The sequence below is a fragment of the Oratosquilla oratoria genome, chromosome 38 (genome assembly GCF_046742065.1).
Source record: "Oratosquilla oratoria isolate Oo_2021 chromosome 38, ASM4674206v1, whole genome shotgun sequence".
Lineage (NCBI taxonomy): Eukaryota > Metazoa > Arthropoda > Malacostraca > Stomatopoda > Squillidae > Oratosquilla > Oratosquilla oratoria.
The window spans coordinates 41,299,963-41,309,962 of NC_134814.1; the positions used below are offsets into that span (position 1 = coordinate 41,299,963).

General features: G+C 45.9%; 1 protein-coding gene across 2 annotated transcripts in view; it reads right to left on the reverse strand.

Annotated features, from left to right (window-relative positions):
- The window catches only part of LOC143020059 (nucleolar protein 4-like), a 283,818-nt gene that overhangs the window by 68,900 nt on the left and 204,918 nt on the right, over window positions 1-10,000 (reverse strand). The gene's annotated exons all lie outside the window — the stretch shown is intronic.

Sequence of the window (10,000 nt, forward strand, 5' to 3'; positions counted from 1 at the left end):
TAATTACGTAACTACCGTGACAGGAGCGCCGGCCAAGGTCATAACCTTAGACGACCCGCATGTCAAAGGTCAAAGGATTTTAATAATATGCTTTTAGTGACACAACTTGTGCTCGACAGGAGGGTCAAGCTTAGCCCCCAGCCCCCACTTTCATCGCTTCCCCCTCCCCCCGTCCCTCCCCCCCTCGCCCTCCCTTCCGTCCCTCTCCCCCCTAGCCCCTCCCCACGTCCCTCTCCCCCCTAGCCCCTCCCCCGTCCCTCTCCCCCTCGCTCTCCCCCCGTCTCTCTCCCCCTTGCCCCCCTCTCTCTTCCCGTCCCTCTCCCCCTCGCCCCTCCCTCTCTCCCCTGTCACTCCCCCCCTCGTCCTCCCCCGTCCCTCTCCCCCTCGCCCCTCCCCCGTCCCTCTCCCCCTCGCCTCTCCCCCGTCCCTCTCCCCCTCGCCTCTCCCTCCGTCCCTCTCCCCCTCGCCCCTCCCTCGTCCCTCTCCCCCTCGCCCCTCACCCTCTCCCCCGTCCTTCTCCCCCTCGTCCCTCCCCCTCTCCCCCATCCTTCTCCTCTTCGCCCTCACCCGACCTCCTCCCCCCCTCATCACCCTCCCCCCACCTCGTCCTCCCCCGACCCCGTCTTCTCCTGGGGTGGCACTTAGCAAGGGCTTCTTGTCCGGAGCACTTCGTCACGTTTCGTAACTTTTCACTCGTTTTCGCTCTTTTTTTTCGTGAGTGATACTTTTGGGGTGAGCAGTGCTCGGGAAAGCTTCGTGATAGGCTCTTCCACACGAAGCACATTTCTTAACTGATAACTCAAGATAGAAAATGAGAGTAAAAGTGTTTTTACTCTATTCAAGACATCTGTTCAATCGTTACTGACTCTCAAAATTCCGTTCAAAATGAATGAAGCTAACACCAAACGAATAGACATGGAGTCTATCTGTTTATGGCTCTAATACAATTAATTTCTTATATATTCTTTTTAATCATCATTACGCCCACGCGTCTGTGTGTGTGCGTGTGCGCTTGCGTGTATGTGTATACAGGTGCAATTCACAAGAACTGCACATTGTATTTATAAGTAAATATTTACACTCAAATAGAGTATGGATTATCCTTGTAGATATACTTTAAGAAAATATATATGAAAAATACGAACGACAATTAACATTTCGTAAAAAATAAAATTTCCTTACTTCTGATGTCGAAGAAAAAGTTCTTCGAAAATATCAATTTACTCTACACTTAAGATACTACACAGGCGGTATTGTTCCATGCTGAAGAACAGGGAGTGGCACGCGCGCACGCACGCACGCACGCACACACCTCGAGTCGTTACTCCAACTCTCGTGGGCAGGGAGTTGGGTGTGTGTGTGTGCGTGTAAGGTCACAGCATTACCCATAGCTCGGTCAAACGAGCTCTGAGCTCTCTTCCGGGTGGGAAACAGCTGTCGATCACGAGTCCAACACGTGATCCAAAAGACCAAGGTGAATCATACACACACACACACACACACACACACACACACACACACACACACACACACACACACACACACACACACACACACACACACACACACACACACACACACACACACACACACACACACACACACACACACACACACACACACACACACACACACACACACACACACACACACACACACAGGGAGTGGCTCTTATCGCTTGCGAAACAGTGTTTACACAGACAGTGGAGGAGCACTTATCAGGTGTAGGGCCGTGAACGCACAGGAAGTGGGAGTGTGCTACACAGTGGCCTTTGTAGGTTGAGGAGCCTTATTTCACAGGGAGTGGGGTAATCGTGTGAGGAGACCAAAGTACGCCCATGGTGGGCGGTCTTTACTTCTCCTTGGGCAGAGTCTCAAAAGTTGTGTGGGTGGCTAAGACCAAAGAAGACCTCGGAAGACTTCGGACGACCGATGAAGATCCCCTTGGGGTCTCTGGAAGACCCCAGAAGACCCCAAAAGGCCACAGAAGACTCCTGAAGACCCAGAAAGACCCAGAAAAATACAGAAAAAAATATAAAACCCAGCAGAAGATCCCGGAAGACTTCAAAAGACCCCTGAAAACCCCTGAGGGCTCCGGAAGGCCCCTTGAAGACCCTGAAGACCACGAAACACCCAGGTAGACCCCTGAAAACCAGGGAAGACCATTGAAGACCCCTGAACACCCCTGAAGGCTCCTGAAGACTCTAAAAGACTGAAGAAGACTCAAGAAGACCCCCAGAAAAAAAAACTCTAAAGAACTCTAAAGACCCCCTGAAAAAAAAACTCTAAAGACCTCTAAAGACCTCCTGAAGACCTATGAAGACCTTGAAAGGCCCCACGAGGCGTAGAAGACACGAAGGACGGTGGCACAAACACAAGTGGCTGGGGTTCAAGGAGCTCTCGTCAGGTCACGTGATGAAGTGCGCCCGGCGGGATAGGAGGAACGCGACGACGACGACGACGACGACGACGACGACGACGACGAAGACGACAATCGAGAACCCAAGAAAGAAGCGAGAAAGGTGAGGAACGGGAGGGATGACGCAGAGCGAAAAGATAAGAAGGAAGAAAAAAGTAAGGAGGAAGAAAAAAAGAAACGGAGAGGCAGACAATCATGTGGAGAGGCGGTAAGAAGGGACATTTTGAGAAGAAGGAGAGAAGGGAGGTGAGATGCAAGAATGGGCGAAGAAGCAGAAGGAAAGGAAGAAGAAACAGGACAGGAAAAGGAATGGGAAAGGATGGAAGAGGATATAAAATGAGATAATCGAATAAAGTAAGAACGCGGGTGCCAGAGAGGATGGAGGGGAGAGGAGAATGTGGGGGAAAACGAGGGCGAATAAAGGAGGAGGAGGAGGAGAAGGAAGAGGAAGAGGAGGAGGAGGAAGAAGAGGAGGAGGCAAGGATGAAATTACAGTGTTGTTGAAGAAGGTAGCACAAGAGTAAGGGAATGGGAGGGAGAGGGGTTTGAGGATGAGAAACGGGGATAGAGAGATGCAGAAAGAGGAAGAGGAGGAGGAGGAGGAGGAGGAGGAGGAGGAGGAGGAGGAGGAGGAAGAAGATGAGGAGCAGGTGGAACAGACGAAAGGAGGAGCAGAAGCAGGAAGATGAAGAGGTGGAAGAAGGGGAGGTGGAAGAGGGGAAAGGAGGAGGAGGAGGAGGAGAAGGAGGAGGAGGAGGACGAGGATGATGATAAGAGAATATGATGAATAACAGCGAGGCGAGGCAGGTAAATAAATCCCTTGGTTCAGTGGTTCCCAATTGGAGATCAATGGAGGACTCCCAAATATAAATATAAATATAAATATAAATATAAATATAAATATAGATATAAATATAAATATAGATATAAATATAAATATAAATATAAATATAAATATAAATATAAATATAAATATAAATGTAAATGTAAATGTAAATATAAATATAAATACAAATATAAATATAAATGTAAATGTAAATATGTATGTATGTATATATATATATATATATATATATACATATATATATATATATATATATATATATTATATGTATGTATATATATACATATATATATATAGATATAGATATATAAAATATACATATATATATATATATACATATATATATATATATATATATATATGTATATATATATATATATATATATATATATATATATATATATATATATGTATGTATGTATTTATGTATCTTGTGTAAATTATTTCACTGGACGGCTATGGGGAGGGAATGTCTATAATTGTGCAAACGATTTTTTTTTTTTTCTTAAAGAAACTTTGGAATCTTCCGCCCGTAAGTTCGCAAACTGGAATTCGTCTGGCGAGTCCATAAAATTCCAGATTAGAAAAAAAAGTATAATCTGTGGAGTATTTGGTGAAGTTGGTAAAGTAATATAAAAAAGTTTGGGTAAGTCGACGCTACGACACGAGGGAGGGGGAAGAAACATTTGGCACTCCAACGACGTGGAAGGACCCGTCGGCTGGCACTGTGACAAGCCGACAGTTAACGCTGAGACACAGAAGGATTCACAAAAGTTGGCACTGCATAAACGACAAGATGACACTGTAATAGAGCTTGGACAAAGCTTTGTGTCCTATCGAGAACCCGACACTGCTTAAGGCATCTGTGTCTCAGTGCCAACTTGACACACAATGAGAAGGAAGTTGACACTTCATAAAGACGAGAGGACCCTTCCAAAGGGACGAAGAGATGATTTTGACCGCATTGACATTACCATGTGACAAAAGTATGCAATATTCTCTTAAAATAGTTCTGACGCGTTGATACATTATCGTAACCAATGAAATACTAAATACATCAGATATACGATACTATAGGATATCATATGCTCTTGCTGTACAAGTACCGTTCTTTGAAATATGTAGCCTAGATTAAAACACGATGGATAAGCACTATGCAGGTAACATCACATACCAAATCTAAAGCATACCACAAAAGCACTCACCTATGCAGATGACCTAATGTAAATAATCCAGCATAGCAAGTACAGAATATTGGCTAAGAACACTTAAATTTGTTTAGACAAACTAGAACAATGGCTTAGAAGAAATAGACTGGAGGCTTTTCTTCAGAAGTCATCAGTGACATTACTCATTCTAGAGAACCATAAGTTGAAAAAAATCCAGTAGTAAAATTGAATGACCAATCCGTCCCTTTGGAAAAGAAACAAAAATGTCTGAACCTCTTTTTAATACTTACATGACCCTTCAGCCCTAACATCAAAAACCAGATTGTGAAAATAAACGCGCAAATAAACATAGCACGATTACTATCCATCAAAGGCTTTAATCAGCAGTAGGAGATTCAAATTAAGCTACTTTTCCAGATGTTCACCCAACAGAAGAACAATTTCCAAGAGAAGGAAGAACTTCACTGGCACAACTGCATCGTCCAGGTCACTATCTAGAGCTAAAACAATATCAACACAGAATAGGCCTAGTCAGTGAAACAAACTGCCCCCCTCTCCAGAAACCACACAGAAGACATCGAACATTTAGCCTACATCCACTTTAGCTATACCTGGACAACAACCAAATATTCCTTCTTTGGACGACTTATGGGCCACTGGGAGCCGTGGGTCTCTTGTATGAGAGATCTGGGGGCAAATTATTGATTAATATCCATGTAACACCAACTAGCTACCAGGTTCACTAACCATAGTTATTGCAAACTCCCCTACAATAATTGACAATATTCAATATCATATGTAGTCACTGGTGAGAAATGTAGTAACACATTTGTAAATCACAACGAACACCACAGTCAGACGAAAGAAAGAGTTGAGTAAGCGAAACTATAAATTTCGATTGCTAACTGCAATCCTCCTCAGTAATGATAACAATGATTTTACAAAGGGCCTTTAAAATACCTCTTTCACCTTCCGCCCATGTTCTTGGTCTTCTACAGGGTCCGCAGAGGAAAGTTGGAGGAGGAGTATCTGTGGGAGAGTGGCAGCAGGGCATCATCTCTAGAAGTCCTCCTCCTACCTACATCGTATAGGTCAATACTTTAAGGTCTTCCGTAACACCCCCTACGGACCAGGGACACGCAACATGTTTTAATTACAGGAAACAGATCTCCCTTCAAAGAAGAATTATGATCACACTTAACGTTCGCTGTCCCTCCTTCCTGCTGCCTTCCTTAAATAGCTTCTTTACTCCCTCTTCGAGTCCTTTTTGGCGCAATGTATTGACCTCGTGGATAGAAGCGCTGGTCACCAGAGACAAGATATATTCCTTCTTTCTTCCTCCAGGGTCCTCAGGGGGCAGCAGGGTGAGTCAGAAGACCGTGGGAAACGGTACACCCCGAAGGAGATGCCTATTGTTCCATTTTTGGCACGAAAGACACCACATCTACTGGTGAACGGGAGATGTGGCGGTAAAGGAGACGGTGTTGGTATTGGTGACGATGCTAAAGGTGATAGTTTTGTTGTTGTAGTTATTGTTGTTGTTGCTGCTGCTGCTGCTGCTGCTGTTGTTGTTGGTGGTGGTGGTGACAGGAATGGAGATGGTGGTGGCAGCGGCCTTAGAGGTGTTGGTGTTCAATGGTGACAGTATAGGGGCGTTGGACTTTTGTCGAGGAAATGTTTTGCAGAGAAAATGCAGTTCAAGGGATTCGTTCGGTGGGGCCGAGACCTCGAACTAAAGGAGGCGGAGGTGGAGGCGGAGCGCGGAGGTAAAGGGCGGGGAGGAAGAGGAGGAGGAGGAGGAGGAGGAAGAGGAGGAGGAAGAGGAGGAGGAAGAAGAGGAAGAAGAGGATGAGGAAGAGGAGGAGGAAGAGGAGGAGGAGGAGAAAGAGGAGGAGGAGAAAGAGGATGAAGAGAAGGAGGAGGAGGAAGAAGAGGAGGAGAAGAAAGAGGAGGAAAAAGAGGAGGGGGAAGAAGAAGAAGAAGAAGAAGAAGAAGAAGAAGAAGAAGAAGAAGAAGAAGAAGAAGAAGAAGAAGAAGAAGAAGAAGAGGAAGAGGAAGAAGAAGAAGAAGAAGAAGAAGAAGAAGAAGAAGAAGAAGAAGAAGTGGAAGAGGAGGAGAAGGAGGAGGAGGAGGAGGAGAAGGAGGTAGAGGCGGTGGTTGGGGCGCTGAGAGATTATTAAAGTTTCAAGAGATCCCACGAGTCAATTAGGCGTCAACACAATTACAGTTCTTTTTTTCTCTGACCACACAGACTTTATAGTCGCGAGAGACAAAAGAGAGAGAGAGAGAGAGAGAGAGAGAGAGAGAGAGAGAGAGAGAGAGAGAGAGAGAGAGAGAGAGAGAGAGAGAGAGAGAGAGAGAGAGAGAGAGAGAGAGAGAGAGAGAGAGAGAGAGAGAGAGAGGGAGAGAGAGAGAGAGTGAGAGAGAGAGAGAGAGAGAGAGAGAGAGAGAGAGAGAGAGAGAGAGAGAGAGAGAGAGAGAGAGAGAGAGAGAGAGTGAGAGAGAGAGAGAGAGAGAGAGAGAGAGAGAGAGAGAGAGAGAGAGAGAGGAGAGAGAGAGAGAGAGAGAGAGAGAGAGAGAGAGAGAGAGAGAGAGAGAGAGAGAGAGTGTGTGTGTGTGTGTGTGTGTGTGTGTGTGTGTGTGTGTGTGTGTGTGTGTGTGTGTGTGTGTGTGTGTGTGTGTGTGTGTGTGTGTGTGTGTGTGTGTGTGTGTGTGTGAGAGAGAGAGAGAGAGAGAGAGAGAGAGAGAGAGAGAGAGAGAGAGAGAGAGAGAGAGAGAGAGAGAGAGAGAGAGAGAGAGAGAGAGAGAGAGAGAGAGAGAGAGAGAGAGAGAAAGAGTGTGCGCGCGTGTGTGAGTAGGGGAGCTGAAGTCTGGGAGTATTATATCTTTGGGAGTGGAAAGAGAGTTTGGGACAGAAGACTCCCCTATTTACCTGAAGAATATCGTCTGGATTGGCTCCTGAAGACTATTAATTGTAACGAGCGAGTAGCGCGTCTGATTGAACTTCCGTTCCGACAAGACTGAGGACTTCGGCCGCAGACAGGCTCCTACCGACGTAAGTTATTCGTCTATTGTTAAAATAAGCCCACTGGGACAGACTCCATAGATTTTGTTCTGGTTTCCGCCAGCCGGTTCTATTTAGCTGAAAGGCGAAGGGGGTACAGAACGCTGTCTTTATACACGGGAACCTTGTATTGTCTCGAGTCTCCTTCATCAGCTGAATAAAATCATTTGGCATCATACACAAAAAAAATCTGTGCAGAGTAAAGGCGCTCAAAACGAGAGTCTAGGGAAGGGATGGATGGATGGATGGATGGATGGAGGGAGGGAGGGAGGGAGGGGGGATGGAGGAAGGGAGGGAGGGAGGGAGGGAGAGAGGGAAGGAAGGAGGGAGGGAACCAGGCGAAGGAGTCAGCGAGTACGTGGAAGCATTATATCATCCACTCTCCTTCTCTGCTTCCCACTTTCCCTCCTTTTCCTTCTCATCCTCATTTTCTCCTCCTTCTTTTCCTCCTCCACCTCCTACTCCTCCTTCTCTTCCTCCTCCTCCTCTTCCTATTCCCCTTCCTTCTCTTCCTCCTTCTTTTCTTCCCCCTCCTACTCTTCCTCTTGCTCCTCCTTCTCTTCCTCTTCTTCCTCGTCCTCCTTCTCTTCCTCTTCCTCCCCTTTCTTCTCTACCCCTCCTACTCCTATTGCTCCCACTTCTCTTCCTCTTCCTCCTCTTCCCCTTCCTCCTCCTTCTATTCTCCCCCTCCTACTCTTCCTCTTGGTCCTTCTTCTCTTCCTCGTCCTTCTTTCCTCTTCCTCCTCTTCCCATTCCTCCCCCTTTTATTCTACCCCTCCTACTCTTCCTCTTGGTCCTTCTTCTCTTCCTCTTCCTCCTCGTCCTCCTTCTCCACCACCACAGCTGCGGCCCTTCCCGTGCGGCACCTGTCGAGCTAATTAGTTGCTCCCCGACCGACCTCGCCCGGAGCTCCTGTGGTGCCTGGAAGAGGAACCTCTCTCAGCACCTTCAACGTGAGGCTTTACCTTCTAATCCCGAACTATGTAATCGCGAAGGGGTTCATTATTTCGCTACCGAAGAGATCATGTGATGCTGAATAAAATCGTCTGACGTCGACTCCCTCCCCTCTCCCCTCCCCGCCCCCCCCCAAAAAAAAAAAAAACGTGGCAAGGTTGAAAGGGCTAGAATATCATATACGACTAAAAAAAAAAAAAAAAAAGAATAAATGATAAATAAATAATAGATTTATCTAATGCTTTCTTCGTTCTTGTAAGTGATACCACAAATATTCTCCTCAATTTCATCTCACTTCTTGGCGATAAAGGTCGTCCCTAGGTATTTGAAAAAAAGGTCTGAAGAAACCCTTAACTTTTAAAGGTTCAAAAGAGCCAGTAAGGGGCGTCTAAGAGCCAACATTCATGTGGGATAAAGGTCACAATATAGGAACAAGGTCACAACGTAGGGTAAAGATCACAATGTGGGATAACGGTCAATTGTGTGATAAAGGTCACAACGTAGGGTAAAGGTCACACTGTGGGATAAAGGTCACGATGTGGGATAAGGGTCATAATAGAGGGTAAAGGACATAATGTGGGATAAAGGACACGGTTTGGGATGAAGGTCACAATGCAAGTTAAGAGACCTTTTCCGTAACCGGATTCTGGGGGGGGGGTGATTGGAGTACCGATCCCCTCCTTCGAAGGCCTTCTTTGGCAAGGTCATATCTCTTCCACCCACCCATCAACACACCTCGTGGTGCAGTGGCTAGAGTTCCCGGTTGCCACTACGGCGGTCCGGGTTCGAATGCCGCCCAGGGCTGAAATAATTCCAGTATCGCTGCGCTGCGAGTTGTTACTCCAGCTCTCATGGACGGGGAGTTGGTGTGTGTGTAAGTGTAAGGTCACAGCATTACCCATAGATCGGTCATATACGAGCTCTGAGCTCTCTTCCGGGAGGAAAATAGCTGTCGATCACGAATCCAGCACGTGATCCAAGACCATGGTGAACCATAGTGAATCACACACACACACACACACACACACACACACACACACACACACACACACACACACACACACACACACACACACACACACACACACACACACGTGCATAAGTAAATGCCATGAATACAATTTTGAAAAAAAGGAATACAGACAAAAAGAATGTACAAAAAAAAAAAATCGAGGCATTAATTACTTCATGGGCTGAAGAGACACACACACTCAAAGGTGGCTGACCTCAAGATATGATAATACAGAACGTTGGCACTCAAACTAAGAGGTATATGCCACAAAACCCCATTCGAAGGGCAAGCGGCACTATATATCATCATGGTACTCCTTCGACATTATAGAAGTGAAGTATTCTTTTTTTTTCATGAAAGTGGCAGTTGCCGACAAGATTGACGAGTTAAACACCATATGTGGACGGAGCCTTTATTTGTACACGTTTCGCTTATTACAGCTTTTTCAAGTACAAGTTGAGATACATATGCTTGAGATTAAATAAGGGGTATTTAACTCGTCAGAGGTGAAGTACCAACACCCAAGAACTAACTATGG